General features: G+C 46.9%; 1 protein-coding gene across 1 annotated transcript in view; it reads right to left on the bottom strand.

The window, feature by feature from the left end:
• Window positions 1-14900, bottom strand: part of LOC105202762 (helix-loop-helix protein 11) — a 146508-nt gene that overhangs the window by 37424 nt on the left and 94184 nt on the right. The window lies entirely within an intron of this gene.

Here is a 14900-nt window from a genome sequence, read left to right on the forward strand (position 1 = left end):
TAAGCTGAAACCCGACCAATCAATCCCATGACAGTTCGCTTTCTTAATAATTTTATGGCTAACAAATGGGGTTGTTTGTGGCGCCTGATTAATAACAGGCCCCTGTCGAAGTCGTACGTCGGCGAGGTCAATAGAGATTGCGAAGTATGCAGACGTTTACTTCTCTCTCTCTCTCTCTCTCTCTCTCTGTCCCTGCCTCGTGTTGCGGAGGGTATCATTAACTTATACCGACTGCGATGCACGACGCGAATCGATCAAGCGCGTATACACGCGCGTATTGACGCTCGAGGAGAGCGTGAGTCGTTAAACATGATAATAACTATCACACCGATGAGATCGCAATAATGACCGATCATTAAGCCGCGCGGCGCGCCGTGTCCAATTGAATTCGTCTTTGACCTATCGCGGCGCGTCGGCCGCAAAGGATTGCACTCGGGACACAGAGGAGACACACACGCAGTTGTACGTGTCGTTATTCGTTGAAAACGTGATTACAGAAGGACGATAATAAAATCGCGGATCCCCCCGTGGAGTTTGCGTTGCCTGCAACCTGGACGTTTCTATGATCCAACGCATTCGCATGATGCTCGTTCTGGCTGCAAGAAGCGCGCTAATTGGACGGCGTTATGCAAAAATGAGTTCGTCCACAAAGTAGTAGTTTCAAGTGAATTAAGTTTAAAGTACAGAGTTGCCGAGAGAGACCTGGCTATATACGCGTACCTTTTGCGTAACACCATCCAATTAAGCGCCGTTTCTCATATATCTCTCTCCTGAGTCACTCGCGAGTTAAGAAATTTCCAGACAGATGCGAAATTGACTAATCTTACGGATAGGCACGTACCACGTTAGACAGACAGCTCGATTTCCAAAAATTAAACAGACGTCAAGATCTACCGATTCCAATAAAGCAAATAATTATGCAAAATTTCGCATATTGTCATTTTCAACGAATGGAACTGCGAAGAGAAAATTGCGAGCTATTAGCTCCGGAGGGAGGGAGCAAGACGAACAAAAATAACGTTGGGGAGGCAAGGGCGATACAGGAGGGAGAGGGGCACGTGGACTCGAGCTGATTTAATCTAGAGAAATTATGATCGTGTCGGGACGTATCCAAGGACGATTGTAGCTTGTCATCGTTACCGCGACGCCGACGCGTCTCCCGCGATCGACTGATTGCACACCGATATCGGAGCGCAATGTGGGCCATCAGAATCGTGTCGTGCGGACTTCCCCTTTTCCCAGAACGAGACCGATAAACGAGACCGATGTCTCCCCGCGATCGGCGCGAATCTCTCTATTTATTTTCGCGTCGTCGTACAACCTGTTTCGCTCGATCGGAACTTGATGCGATTTCAGACGACGCGACTAATTCGCGCGGTGAAGACGTCAGACCAGTTACGCGTCGAGCCGGAATATCGATCACTGAAAAATGACAACATTCTTCGGGGTTCTCAACTCGGCTCTCGCGAGAGAAGAGTGTTGAAAGTTACATGTCGAAGATATATCCCCTTTACCAAATTTCTATTTTATGAAAGTTTCCAGAATGCGGAGACTGTTGAAGGTTTTAATACTGCCGCATGTCTAAGAAATATCTTCAATTTTTCGTTGCCACTTTTGACGCAGAAATAAAATATTCAAGTTTATGACATTAAGAAAAAAAAAAGAAGAAACGAAATTTACTTATCAGTGTTCACATATTCTTGGATTTTCCACTTAATTCACAATTCTCATTTTCGGGTGTGTCCGACATCGTCGGTCCGCGCGCGCTGCTGCGCTACCACGAATTTCCCGACAGAGGAAGCGATCGCTGGCGCGCGCGTTCTCTCTCTCCTTCTCGTAAAATCGAAGCGCGAGGTCAGCGACTCTAACTCCGCCAACGGGGTTTGCCTCTTTTAAAGTTGGCAGACGTATTAATTACTACGAGGATACTAAGTGGAACGACAGAGCGGTGAAGAGTGTCGAGAGAGAGAATGAGAGAGAGAGAGAGAGAGAGATCGCGGTTGCTGCTGCTGCTGCAGTTCTCTCCAATCCGGTCATCGCCACCTGAACGACGTAATTGGAGCACGCGGGACTTTCCCATTAGCGAAATATAGGCCAGAGTGCAGTGACACGCGGAGGATATCCCGACGGGCGACGTCGCGTCTGTCTGTGTAACCGCCTCGTACGTACGGGACAGAGTAGTAGGTTTCGTCCTACAACTCTCCTCTCTCGACTCCATTGAAAAGCCTCTGCGGTATTCTCCATTCGGCCCCTCCAATTCCCCCCTTCACTTCCATCTCACCACCACCCTTGTACCCAGCGTTCCCCGGCGTCTCGTCCCGTGCGCTCGAGGAGGAGCGATGTCGCTGTGGATGTGGAAAGCGCATCTCGCGCAGCACACCCCGTCGAGCTGCAGCGCAGTGTCGCACGATGCGCCGCGCTGCACCGCGCTGCACCACCACGAAGATTCCGAGTCGATAATGAGAGGGAGGGAGGAGAGGGAAATTGGCTCCCTTTTCCTCCGCCCTCCCCTCCTCCCTTCTACCCCTCTCGTCCCGTTTGTCGGATTCGAAGGGACGCTTCCGTTGGCAGATGCGAAACTGCATCGTGCCATCGTTATCGGTGTGAGATCGGTGACAGATCGCAGAGTCGTCGGCGTCGGCGACGGCGGCAGCGGTGTGACAGTCGTCGTCACTCGGTGTGGGATGGTAGTATTCCGACAGCGACGATAACGGCAATAGTGTGCCCACTCGCGACAAACAGCTGCGGCGTGATAGTGGGCGTAGACCGAGGCGCGTAGCCAGTAGGCATCGTCGTCGTCGTCGTCGTCGTCGTCGTAGTAGTAGTAGTGGTAGTAGAGTAACGAGCAGTAGTACACACTACAAGGGGAATCCGTAGTACTAGCAGTAGTAGTAGTAGTAGTAGTAGTAGTAGTAGTAGTAGTAGTAGTAGTAGTAGTAGTAGTAATCGTGGTAGTAGTGAATTGTTCCCGGTTGCGGCCGCGGTGCCCGCGGTCGAAGCAGAATCGAACCACGCGGGGTGGGGAAACGCCCGCTCGGGCTCTGGTCGCGCTAGGTCGCTTACTCCGCGGCTGCACTCCGTAATGAATGGTGCATCGTGCGCGCCAGCAGCGGGGCAACGCCCTGTCAGCCAGCTGACTGAAATGAACCGAGTCGAGCCGAGCCGAGGCGATGCGGTACGAGTCTGTCCGAGCCGCGCCTGCTGCTTGCGCGATCACGGCACACCCCGCGGCCTTGCGTTTACCGCCAAAATCCCCTGCATCGCGAGGAAAAGAAGCGGATTTGATCCGGGAGATACGCGTTGCGATAAACGAATCTCGTTACGGAGCTCGCTGGTATGGACCGTGGTTCATGATCTTCTCACCACGTTGTTTTCGTCTCCACCCCGCATAGAAAGCTTTAGAAAGAAAGATCGATATTATTCCGAGATCAAGAACCGCGAGATGTACGCGAAAAATCGTGTAGAAACATATATCTGCGTTTTTGAATAGTTTAAAGGTGTGTTTCCATAGCGGTGGTTTGATCTCTTACCCTGGAGCATACGCATACACCTTCGAAAATAAACGCGCTCACCTCGTGTGAGCGTCATGCTCGACGCGTTGGAGCGCCTAATCGAGATGCCTATACACATCGGATTCCGATGTTAGGATTGCAAGACCGCTTAACCGGATCTTGTCACAGAATATTTGCCGAGTCGAAGTATGAATAAAGACCCGTATATTCAACTTTTCAGCTTCAGGTCGAAGATAATCAAAATTTGCATTCTCCGCCTCGCTTATTATCATCCTGCATAAATCCTGCAAATATCGCGCGTTCTAGGAGCGCGTGAGCGAAGACGAGAAAGGGACGATGGAAACGTAGGAAGTCGAAAGAGTGGGAGGAGGAGAGATAGACACCACCATGAGGCTATATGTATCGTATGACTATCCCCGTAGACGACTCGCTCGACGACCCAGCCGACCCCGTTTCACGTTCACGTTCACGTATCGCGTCTCCTCCCTCTGCGGGCGGCCCGATAAAGCCATGCTTTCTCGACTCGCCGGCTTCTCGAAACTGTGCCGATGTGTAAATAGAGCGCCCACGAAGGTTCAACAGGAAGCGTTCGCGATAAGCCGGCGTCGACCAAAGGTAGACAGGAATGAGCGAGCGAGTAGGCGAGCAGTTGAATGGAAGATCTCTCGAAATACGAATACGGGGTGTCCGCTAATAAGGCGCGTCTGACGCACATATATCAGGCTTCTTCCTCGCTGGCGCGCATTCGTAGGCACAATCTCTCGCTCTCTTCGATAAGAATATCGAGATACGACTGAAACTTCTGCAGATGCGCGAGATGTTTAATATCGAAGCTTTAAAAACTGCTAAAAATAAAAATGGACTTTTAATAAAAATTGCCTCAACGCATTCTCTTCACTAGAACAGGTCTCACGAGAGAAAGAATCGAAGAACGAGGATCGAGAAAGAGGATCACGATTGACGAAAAGGGAAACGAGAGGGGAATCGGGGGGACGTGGAAGGCCACAGTAGAAAGGAGCGTCGCCCGGGCGAGAGAATATCGAGCGACGGCCGCCGTCGGGACGCCGACCACGCAAGCCATGACGTCACGCGACGCGTCAGCTGCTACCTCCGCGCGCAGCACGACTGCTTTCCGTACGCCCGTGCTGCATTCCAGGTCCTGCCGGATCTTCCTGATTCCGGTATTACCGGTTACCGAGGCAACTCGTTATTTTTATAAGACGATCTTAAAAACGTACACGCGACCCGATCAATTCTCACGCACGTCGTCGCGAAATCTAAAACGAAAATGAAAATTGTTCTATCGTCGGAGCGATATATATAAACCGTTTTAAGACCTTTCGGTTTATTGAATACCAGAGGATTTATATGGACACGAAGATTTGCACGAGTCTTCACGCCGTTTAGGCTGCAGTCGAGACGAGAGCCTAGATTAACCCGGAAGTCGAGAGTCGCGGACAACGAGAAAACGATAGACTGTAAGACGAAGAGGGGAAAAGTGAGGTGTGAAAAGACCGGGAAAAAGAGAGAGAGAGAGAGAAAGATTCATTGTCTATGAATTCCTGGTGTCCTTCCGCCTGGGCGGATCACCACGACTAGATTGGCTGCCTACGTGCAACGACTGTCGACCTGCACGCGTCGTCGTCGTCGTCGTCTACTCGTACAGTCGTGGCTACTTTCACGTAGTGCAACGCGTGCAACGACTCCAAATTCCGCTCTCCGCCTGATTCGATAAAGCGCCGCCCACGTATCGACCGAGCGCGAGGCGCGAAGCGATCTGGAGGAGCCGCGCGGAACGCAGCGAACTCGAGGAGAGCGCAAGCGGACCCAGCTTCCGATCGATTATTCCCTATTTATGAGCACACGTGGAGAGAAGGCGTTTGTCGCCATGTCAATCCTAGCGTGCATCGCGTTCCACACACGTAGTACGCGATATAAAAACAGAATACCTTGCTCCCGTACTACTTGCTCGCGTAAACTAAAATTGTCACGAGAGATTTGTACATTATACTAAAATTATCGTAGTTCATTACGATTATTTTGCTCGTTTAATATAGAAACACGTAATACCAAAAGAATTTTCTGTATTTTGAAATATTGAAAAAGCGCGACAAAGTTCCTTTCCTATCTCTTTCCCAACGCTGCAACTGACATAATTATATAAGAGAAAATTTTAAGAAATCATAGACTTAAACGAAAACGGAGCGACGGAATCGCGACTTCGCGTCGGATATGATAACGAGAAGAAAGAGTGCTCTTTCGCTCTTTGCCGCGAGTCGGCGGGCATACCGCCAATAAGCGTAATTGGCTAACGCGATAAATGAGTAGAATAAAACAAATTGACTGTGCGCTAGGTTAGGAACATCAGCGACCGACCGGCCGGTCCAGTCGACGGTCAAGCGTTCGGCTTCCTGTGACGCATCCGATTGAGCCGGCCGAAGAGAGGAATGAGACGCAGTACGCGCAACGCGGTTCGCCTGGTACTACCAGACACACACTCTATCGTTTCTTTCATGCGGCTTCGTGACCGCGACGCGACCAGAGGCACACACACTCCGGTTAGAGTCCAGCGGCCAATCCGCCGTTCTCAGTCGAGCGAAGTTAAACCACTCTCTCACAGCGAAGCGGGATATTAATATTCCCTTCAAACGCGGCAAACGCAAGTAGCATGAAATGACATTGCGAAAACGTTGCATGATAATCGGACTGTGAAAAAGAACGGGGTATAGCAGCTGCTTATTAATAATTTTTCACCACGGCGAAAGGAGGAGAACCGTAAATTCGGTTAAACCTTCTCATCAAACCTTAATGCGGCAGAGGCCGCGCCCAAGTGGATTTCAATCCTAATTTCGGTTTGCCACTCTCCACACCCCCTACCCCTCTCCCCCCTCCGCCAAATCCTTTGATATCAAACCGCCTGTCACGGTCGAATTCTAGATAGCCACATCAGAATTCGCGACCGAAGACCGCGCTTGCGGTAGGTCCGAGACATCCGGTACACGAGTCCGATACGGCCACAGCCATGCCAGTACAGAATACATTTCGTGTCAGCTAATCAAGAAGCCCCGAGAGAGCATCTCGGCCACCGCCGCCGCCGCCGCCGCCGAATCGCGTCGGCGCCTGACTCGCTCGCGCGCGCAGCACGTTTTGATCGATTGTAGCCTCCGCTCGCTCTCCGTCGCCCGTTACGTAATACGCCGGCCGCGTTCGTTTTACAATATACAACCGGCGTCCGCTTAAAGAGTCAACGACCCCTCGGCTTACTCCAGTGACCATGCCGGGGGAGAGAGCCGCGCGCGGAACACGCAAAGGTACGAGAAAAACCGAGCGTGTGTGTACCCCATCGCGACTCACGGACGCAAGTTATCTCGCGTCCTCACGTCGTCCACCGTCCACTCGATGCCACGAGCGAGATACGTCGTTTTTTTTTTGCTTCTCTCTTTTTTATATCAATATTGCGACGATGGGCTCCGTTGTATTTACTCGGAAATGGAAATTCATAGGGTGCCTCCTCCCTACCTCGTCACTGTAGCAACGACCGTTACTTCGGCTAATTCGAAATCGATCCTTTCGCGACACACGTTCGCGCGGAATGGAAGGGAAGAAACTCACATGTGAAAATGCGCACGTGAATTTTGCCACTCGACGAAACAATTGAAATCGAAGGAGCGAAGAACGTCTAAATCCCGAAAGCGAGTCATTCAGAAGTGCTCTCGTCAGCGAGAGGAACGCGCGTGGCGCTCGTACAGTCGAGGAGAAAGAGGCTGTTCAACGACAGAGTTACTCTATGCCTAGGTGCTTACGTAGCTGTCGGTTAATACGTCGCATTTATCGACGAGAACTTATACGTTCCATTGGCGCACGCTATTGTCTCGTTGTCCACTGTGATTTCCGCGCGCTCGTTACAACGGCGACTCGTTGAAAAATAATGGAAAGACAACCGATACATCGAACGGCCCTCCGGGAGTTACGGTTGTAACGATTTTATGTACAAGTAGACAGCTCGTCACCGTCAATATCGAGTACGTCTTCTACGTATTTTTATTTACGATAAAGGGAAGACTGAACAAATAATAAATCGCTTCTCTCCGCAGCTAATTCGTCCATTTCTGATTACCCCGGTTCACAAAGGTACCTTTGCACAATTCACGCGAATATATTATTCGTTAAATTAGATTGTAAGCAAGGTAATAAAATTAGATATACAATAATCGAATTGTATGAAATTTTTAATTATCCTACAAACACCTCGTTAGGAGGTATTCATCATCGCGCGGCAACGTGTCATCTCGCACTGGCGTGCAAAATGCGCACAGAGCCGCGCAACAACTCGCCTCACATTGTGACAACAGCGGTAGATTATTTCTGACATTTCACGGAGGATCGCCGACTGAAAGAAAAGGGGGGAAGGTATGAAAGGACCGCCGTTAATCAATGTCACTCCGTACGTACGTTGAGCGGCCGCGAATGCATCGGGTATCCGGCGCGGTATCCGGCGAATCTAATCACGAACTTGACTCGATAGGAATACGGAAGGCTTTCGGGGTCAAGCTGATGCTTTTGACGGCCGTTTTAACACGGATTCGTCGGGCAACGAGCAAAAGGTCTTCCCTCGGCGCGAGATGTACCGGACGGATAGGTACGCGCTCGGGAGCTCGTGTAGAACCCGGTTAGAAAGATACGAGACTAACCAGCGGACGGAACGTTGATGCATAATCGTGCGAGGGAGCAGTGTGAGGGATGCGCTTTTCTGCGAGCGAAACGGGTTTCCTGCGGCGTTAATGCATCACATGCGCGTAGAGAGCGAGCTCGTGGTGAAAATTTATATGTAACGCTTCTGCCACTAGCCTCTCCCGCCATCCGCCTCTTCTCCCTTCCCGCCCTGGCCAAGTAAATCTATCTAAATCGAATAACTATTGAAATAAAGCGGCAGCAGTGCCCCATAATGAGAAACAAACAAGTTCGTTTAATTATACTGGTAGCGGTGCAATCATGTATGTGCACATTGTTAAATGACAATTGCAGTAACTGTGCAGCAGCCGCCTGAAACTGGTAGCGACGTCGCACGTATACGTTGGGGGGCTTAATTAGAGATCAAATGATAAACAAATTGGATAAAATTCGCGTTTCTCCCAATGGGAGAAAACCCCCGATCGCAGGGGCTGACGTCAAGTCGGAATTATCCTTTTCTCGAACAAGACGCGAGATAAACTCTAAAAGAAAAAAAATTTCTTGCTTATTTTTATCAGACGACAAGACGCAGATAGAACGCGGCCTTCAGGAGGACGGGAGCTCGATTCGCGTCAGGAGCAAAAAGTGAACTAGTTCGCCTTCTTGAATCAGCCGATACGAGAAATGCCAAGGACGATGCACTCCACCTCTGTTTACCCGAGCCAGAACGTGACATGCGTCTGGTATGTATGAATAAATAAATAAATACCTACATACATACATACATATATATATATATATATATATATATGCATGCGTGTGTGTGTGTGTGTGTCGTGCTCCCGCGAAGCAGCCACGCACGATTTCTCGATAAATCATTTCACACTTATCCATTTTTGATAAGCGAAAACTTTTTGCGTCGCGCCCGACGTTGACGTCAATCTTTCGGCGCTTATGGTAAAGAGTACAACGTTCCAGCAATAAATCCCCGTCGCGAAATCGCATTGCCGTTCGACCGAGAACAAACGACGGCCACCCGTGAAAGATGCAGCGTAATTCCCGCGGAGATGGAAATCCTTTCGCCGAACGGGCGCGGCGTCTTAAATCGCCATCAGTCGCGGTCGACCGCTGCGGAAAAACGGCGCCCGTTGCGAGTGAAACTGCATTCTTGTCAAGTACGTTTCGCGCGCGCGAGAATATCGTTATTTCGCGATCCGCTGGATTGAACCGCCGGATTGTACTTTCCCGAGAAACTAATCGCGATCGATCTCGCACTCTTGCGAAAAGTATAGTTTATCGGAATAGTATATACATAAACAAGACTCTTTGAAAAACAGAAACGAGATACATTTTTTACGAAAGAATTCAACTAGATTTCCCGAATGGACTTTGCAGAAGCAGCAGCAGCAACAGCAATGCTGATTATTTAACAATAAATTTACAAAATAAATATTGCTATTTGGCAAGCATAACAAAGTTTACGAAAAAGAATTATGAAAATTTTCCCAAGTTTTCAAACTACCCCGAAAGAAATTTATTTGCTACACTTTCTTCAAAATCGAATAATTGCACAAAACTCACTTTCCCTCTTTCTCCTGTTACGCCTAAAAGTTCGTAGGAAAATGAGTGCCCGAAGGCAGAAGTAAGATCGCCGACATCCAAAGACGCAGAGACGCAGAGACTCATCGAGAGATCTCTCAATAGGAGATAAATGAATGCGAATAGAAGCTGAGACGAGCGAGAAAATCGAGAGAAAGACAGGTAGGAGCGCACTATGAAGTATTGCATATATATATATATACAGTCAAGGTTTGCGAGTGAGGTATGCGGATCTGCGATATAGGCAGAGCCTCAATGTACGTACTAGCACGTACGTACCTACTCTAACGCGATACGTAGCTCTCGTGGTCGATTTAACCGCATTAACTCCGAACGCCACTACCAGCGAACTCCGGCACTGTCCCTCCTAATTCTGGAACCTTAAGTGCAAAGTGTGTGTGGAGGCTAAACAGCTGTGGAATTTTGGCGTATAAGGTATTCGTTGGAATTAGTCGCACTTGCGACATTAGTTAATGCATCGCTATTCTCATCTAATTAATAACAATTATTTTCAGCAATGCTGATTAAAAATGGTGTTACCAGACACCAATGTAGATTAATTTTAATTTTAACTATTCATCTTTTTCTCATTTTTAGAACTAGAAAAAGGGGAGTGAGTTCAATCAAGATTAAAATCAATCTACGCTGATATTAAAGAACTTGAATTAAACAACACGGAGAAAAAAAACGCTGTTGAATCAACATCGGTTTAATTGGTAATATTTTCTTAATTCAATAACAATATTAATGAAACAAAAAGATTAAAAATAAAGACAACAACATATAACAGTTGAATGAATAAAATTCAGTTGAATCAGCTGCATATATTAGTGGCAGCTCGTGATTCGACGTTTAATTGAATCAAACTACGTTTTAATTCATATTACAGCGCATTTTTTTTCAGTTTAACTTATCGGATCTAAGCGTGGCACTGTTGTCGAAAAACATTTTAGCTTATCGTCGATCGCATAAATGCGATAAGCAAAATCGCGGCTGTTTATCACGGCGGCTTCGCTTGTATCACAAAGAACGCTAGGCGTAGTGACGATAGTGCTACTGATTACTGCTACAAAACTAATCGATAATCGATGAAGAAAGGAGAGCCGAGTGTTACGAGAGCGTCGCTTTTCCGTTTTAGCCCCTCGTTGCGAGATCGTGCGATCAAACGAAGGAAGCGGGATGATCGTAGCGGCACGTGCGAAAATTACACGGCTCACGTAACGAAGTGCTGGTCTAATTCTTTCAATTACACTGTCGTCGCAGGCAACCGCTCACTCGCTCGCTCGCTCGCTCGGCTCGGCTCCCACGGCGCGACACGTCGCCACGAACGGTTATTGTCAAGAAGCACCGCAGCCGCGCGGCTTCGTATTACCCAGGAGACATTCGCCTAACGCGAAATGACGGGTTTACCGGGTTTATGGCGCGCATCCCGTTCAAGGTACATTACCTTTTCGCCTGAAAGGTGGAAGTCGTCCGAGAGAGATTGCGCCCGAACAAATCCCGTTCGCCGTTTATTAATACTCGTACATTTCGCGCCACGATCGTACACGGTGTCTCGGAATAGGCGGCAAATGGTCGCGCGGCGCTGCTCCTTACGGAATACGCGAGGCGAGATCATCACTCAACCGCTGCACTCGTGAAACATCGATCTTTCCTTCTCTCAGACATTTAATAAACTACTCGGAATACCGAAAACGGACGCTCACACAGAGGATTACATCAAGGAATTATTCTTCGACAGATTTAAGGGTGCATTTGATAAAATACTTATAAATCTTGCGAGAGTAATCGAGAAAAGTGTATATCAATCACAAATCGAAAGTATGAATATTTCACTTCAACTTTGGGGGCACGCGATATGATCCCCCTTGATTGGTTGCATCGCGCAAGGACGGCGAAATATTGCAGGAGTTTAAACTGGAGCACTGGGTCGATCTGTCTGCGACCTACGGAGATACGAGATAATCTGCGCAGAAAGTTCGCACGACTTTACGTCGTGGGCGCGAAAAACTCGACGATCTATTGCGCGACGACGACGGCGGCGGTCGCCCTGCCGCCAATTAGCAGCGGCTCGAGACGTCGAGCAATAAGAAGGGACAAAAAGCGGTGTTCGCCGTAGCGGTGAGTAACGCTGTAAATGGAGCTCGTTAATTGGAGACCCTGCGAGTGGGTAGCGTCGTCCTATAATTGCGAAATCCCCGATTTATCGAGAGAAATCACGGCGGTAGTCCGATATCCTACTCCGCCGATTGTAATATTCGCGTTACTATGCTAAACAGAGCTAATTGCTAAAGCGCTTTACAGGAAATCGAGTTAAGTATTTATCTTCTTTCGTCCTTATCACATTTTTCTAACTGAAACTTTGAAATTAATTTAGACAATGTACGGCACAACTGGACAATTGCATACTAACATTTATATTGTAAATTGAATTATAAATATTTTTTAAATGAAATAAAAATTTTTAATATTTTAATAAAATCCATTAATCTTGCCACCATGTATTTGTTTGAGGATGCAGAGGACATTTCGCAAAATATTGAAAAAATTATGAACAATTCCACATTGCTTTATATTGCACTTGAAAGGAGTAGAAAAAATTTTCTATCAAAAAATTATTTCAATAAAAAGTAGAATTTTATTTGTTATTAAAAATTAAATTATTTACTTTAAATATTAATAATGCTTAAATGTTGTCTTGCATGCATTTTGAAATGTTTCATCCTATTAAAGGCATGACGAGGAAGCACTTCTAACTATCCGCAATAATAAATCGTTCGGCCCTTTTTAATTTCGTTTCTAACATCTACTATATAATGAAAAGTTTCGCGCAGTTGTTGGCGGACAATAGTAACGTCGCTCTAAAGCGATTAATTTGCATTCACTCATAGGACAACAGACCTTCGAGCGTATGCTGACCCAGATGGAATTAATGCACAACGTCGTGGATCTCGATCGCCCGATCTCGATTCACGGCGAGCAAATTGCCGAGACATTAATCACACGACCCGTGCCCTCCCGCTTCGCCCGTGCCTTCCCGCGATCGTTCTAAGTCGCGATTCGCATCGACAACACCTACCCGGGCAACACAATTCGCGACGTCGTGCCGCTATCGCGCGCGCGATGTATTTACGAGATCGTAATAACATAACATCCGATCCAACGACGCGCGCGGACGAACTGCAGAGGAAACTGCATACTCCCCTGGAACAATGTATCTCGCGATGCAGCACGATCGGGCATTTAGAAGAGATAAAGATGAAATCAGATGATGCTGGTGGAGGCATTCGCGATATTAATTTAAGTTCCTTTTGAAAAGATAGCCGTTGAAAAAATTGATTTCGTATTCCTACAGAGAAAGAACAATTTTACAGCAGCATCTTAAAATTAGCTAGATACAGATCATAAAATAATTTTATGTTGAGTCGACAAAATAGTTACGTAGGATATTCAAGCATAATAACGCTGCTGCAAACGATTTTGACATTTTAATAACCAAACATAAGGTACAATTTTTTTTAAATAGTTTAAGATTATTTTCAGCAAAATTGTTTCTTCTGTATAACAAATTTTGGAAATAGAGTGTGGCAAATCAGAAACGTTACGAGTATTACACAATTATCGTCTTTTCACACGTACCAGAGTTCTTTTTTCGAATATTTGTGGTAACTTTGTAAATACATTTTAATGCACTTTCGTAAAGCTGTACATGAATAATTTGCGTGAATATAAGAAATGCGCCTGCGCGCACATTGCGATTCGCAATTCCGTGAACTCTTCTTCCGAAGGAGCTATGAAAAAAAAAAATTGCTTAACGGCCCACGAATCACAAAGGATACACAGACAACTATTTCCTGAAGCGCGCATCGGGAAAGAGAAGAGAAAGAGAGAGAGAGAGAGAGAAAGAGAGAGAGAGGGAGAGACACGAGTCGATTAAGTGTCGACATATTTCACGGGAAACGGGAACTGTCACGAATACCCGGATGTAGCGCGAGAGAAGAGGAAGCGATCAAGAGCGCGCGCGCGCGCAAGCTTCGATTCGTATCTCGGGAAGGATAAGAATGGTTTTTTCTTTCTTGGATTTTTCACAGGCCCCGCGCGCGACACAATGGAATAACATCGTAATGCAAAAGTTCAGAAGGATTAATATCATTACGTTGAGACTACTTCTTTCGCATATGAAATTGAAACGTGAATTAGTCGTTGACCCGCGCGCGAATTAACCGTGTTTCATTGTTCGTTACGCGAAATCGTTTGTCCCGCAAAAGTATAATTTGCTGCGTGATTTTGTTTGATTTGACAATTCGGATTGCACAAAGTGAACGATCATAAGCATCCGCCGCGTTCTCTCTGCAATGTAGTCTCGTATTTTAAATGTCGTATTTTATATGGCGAGCATGAAAAATAAAATAATCTCTTTCGCCCTTTGAGCACGATATCCAGACGAGCGGCTCTTTTCAATTGCAACATTCTCTCATTGCATTCTATTCGGATATATTTATTTTTTTATTTATTTTTTTTTTTTATAAAACGATACTGCGCCGATACGAAACGCATTTTACAAAACAATTTCATAAAATTGGATATAATTTCCGCGCGAGGCAGAGAAATATTTATAAAAATTTATCGCGCGCCGATTTATCATACGAATTCATGATTTTTAAACAGCGTGCCTCTAATTACTTTTTCATTGTTATTCATTTTTCCTGTCGTAAGCAGTATATTTCATTTCCGTTTACTCAGTTACCGCAACGGGAGGCCGGGATTAAATCCGATCCCTGCAGGCGCGATTATGCCATTACTCGTTTAACTCTGTTCCGCACATCCTCCGATGCACCACGAGACATCTTAACGAGCGCGACATGACGGACGAACTACAGCGTTTAATGTTCCCTACGAGCTTCACGAGTCCCGCTACTACACTCTGAGAAAATATAAAGTCGCCATTATTCGCTGCAAACGCATTCCGCGGACGAATTTGATTTCCTGCACTTCCTGGACTTTATCGTACCGTCGGTCGCGTTACTCCTTCCCTACGTGGTCGTAATAGAAATTGCTCGCTCTCAGTCCGATATTGGACGATGGCCAGACGAATCGGCTTAGAGCCAAAGTGATGTC

Source organism: Solenopsis invicta, chromosome 3, assembly GCF_016802725.1.
Source record: "Solenopsis invicta isolate M01_SB chromosome 3, UNIL_Sinv_3.0, whole genome shotgun sequence".
Classification (NCBI taxonomy): Eukaryota; Metazoa; Arthropoda; class Insecta; order Hymenoptera; family Formicidae; genus Solenopsis; species Solenopsis invicta.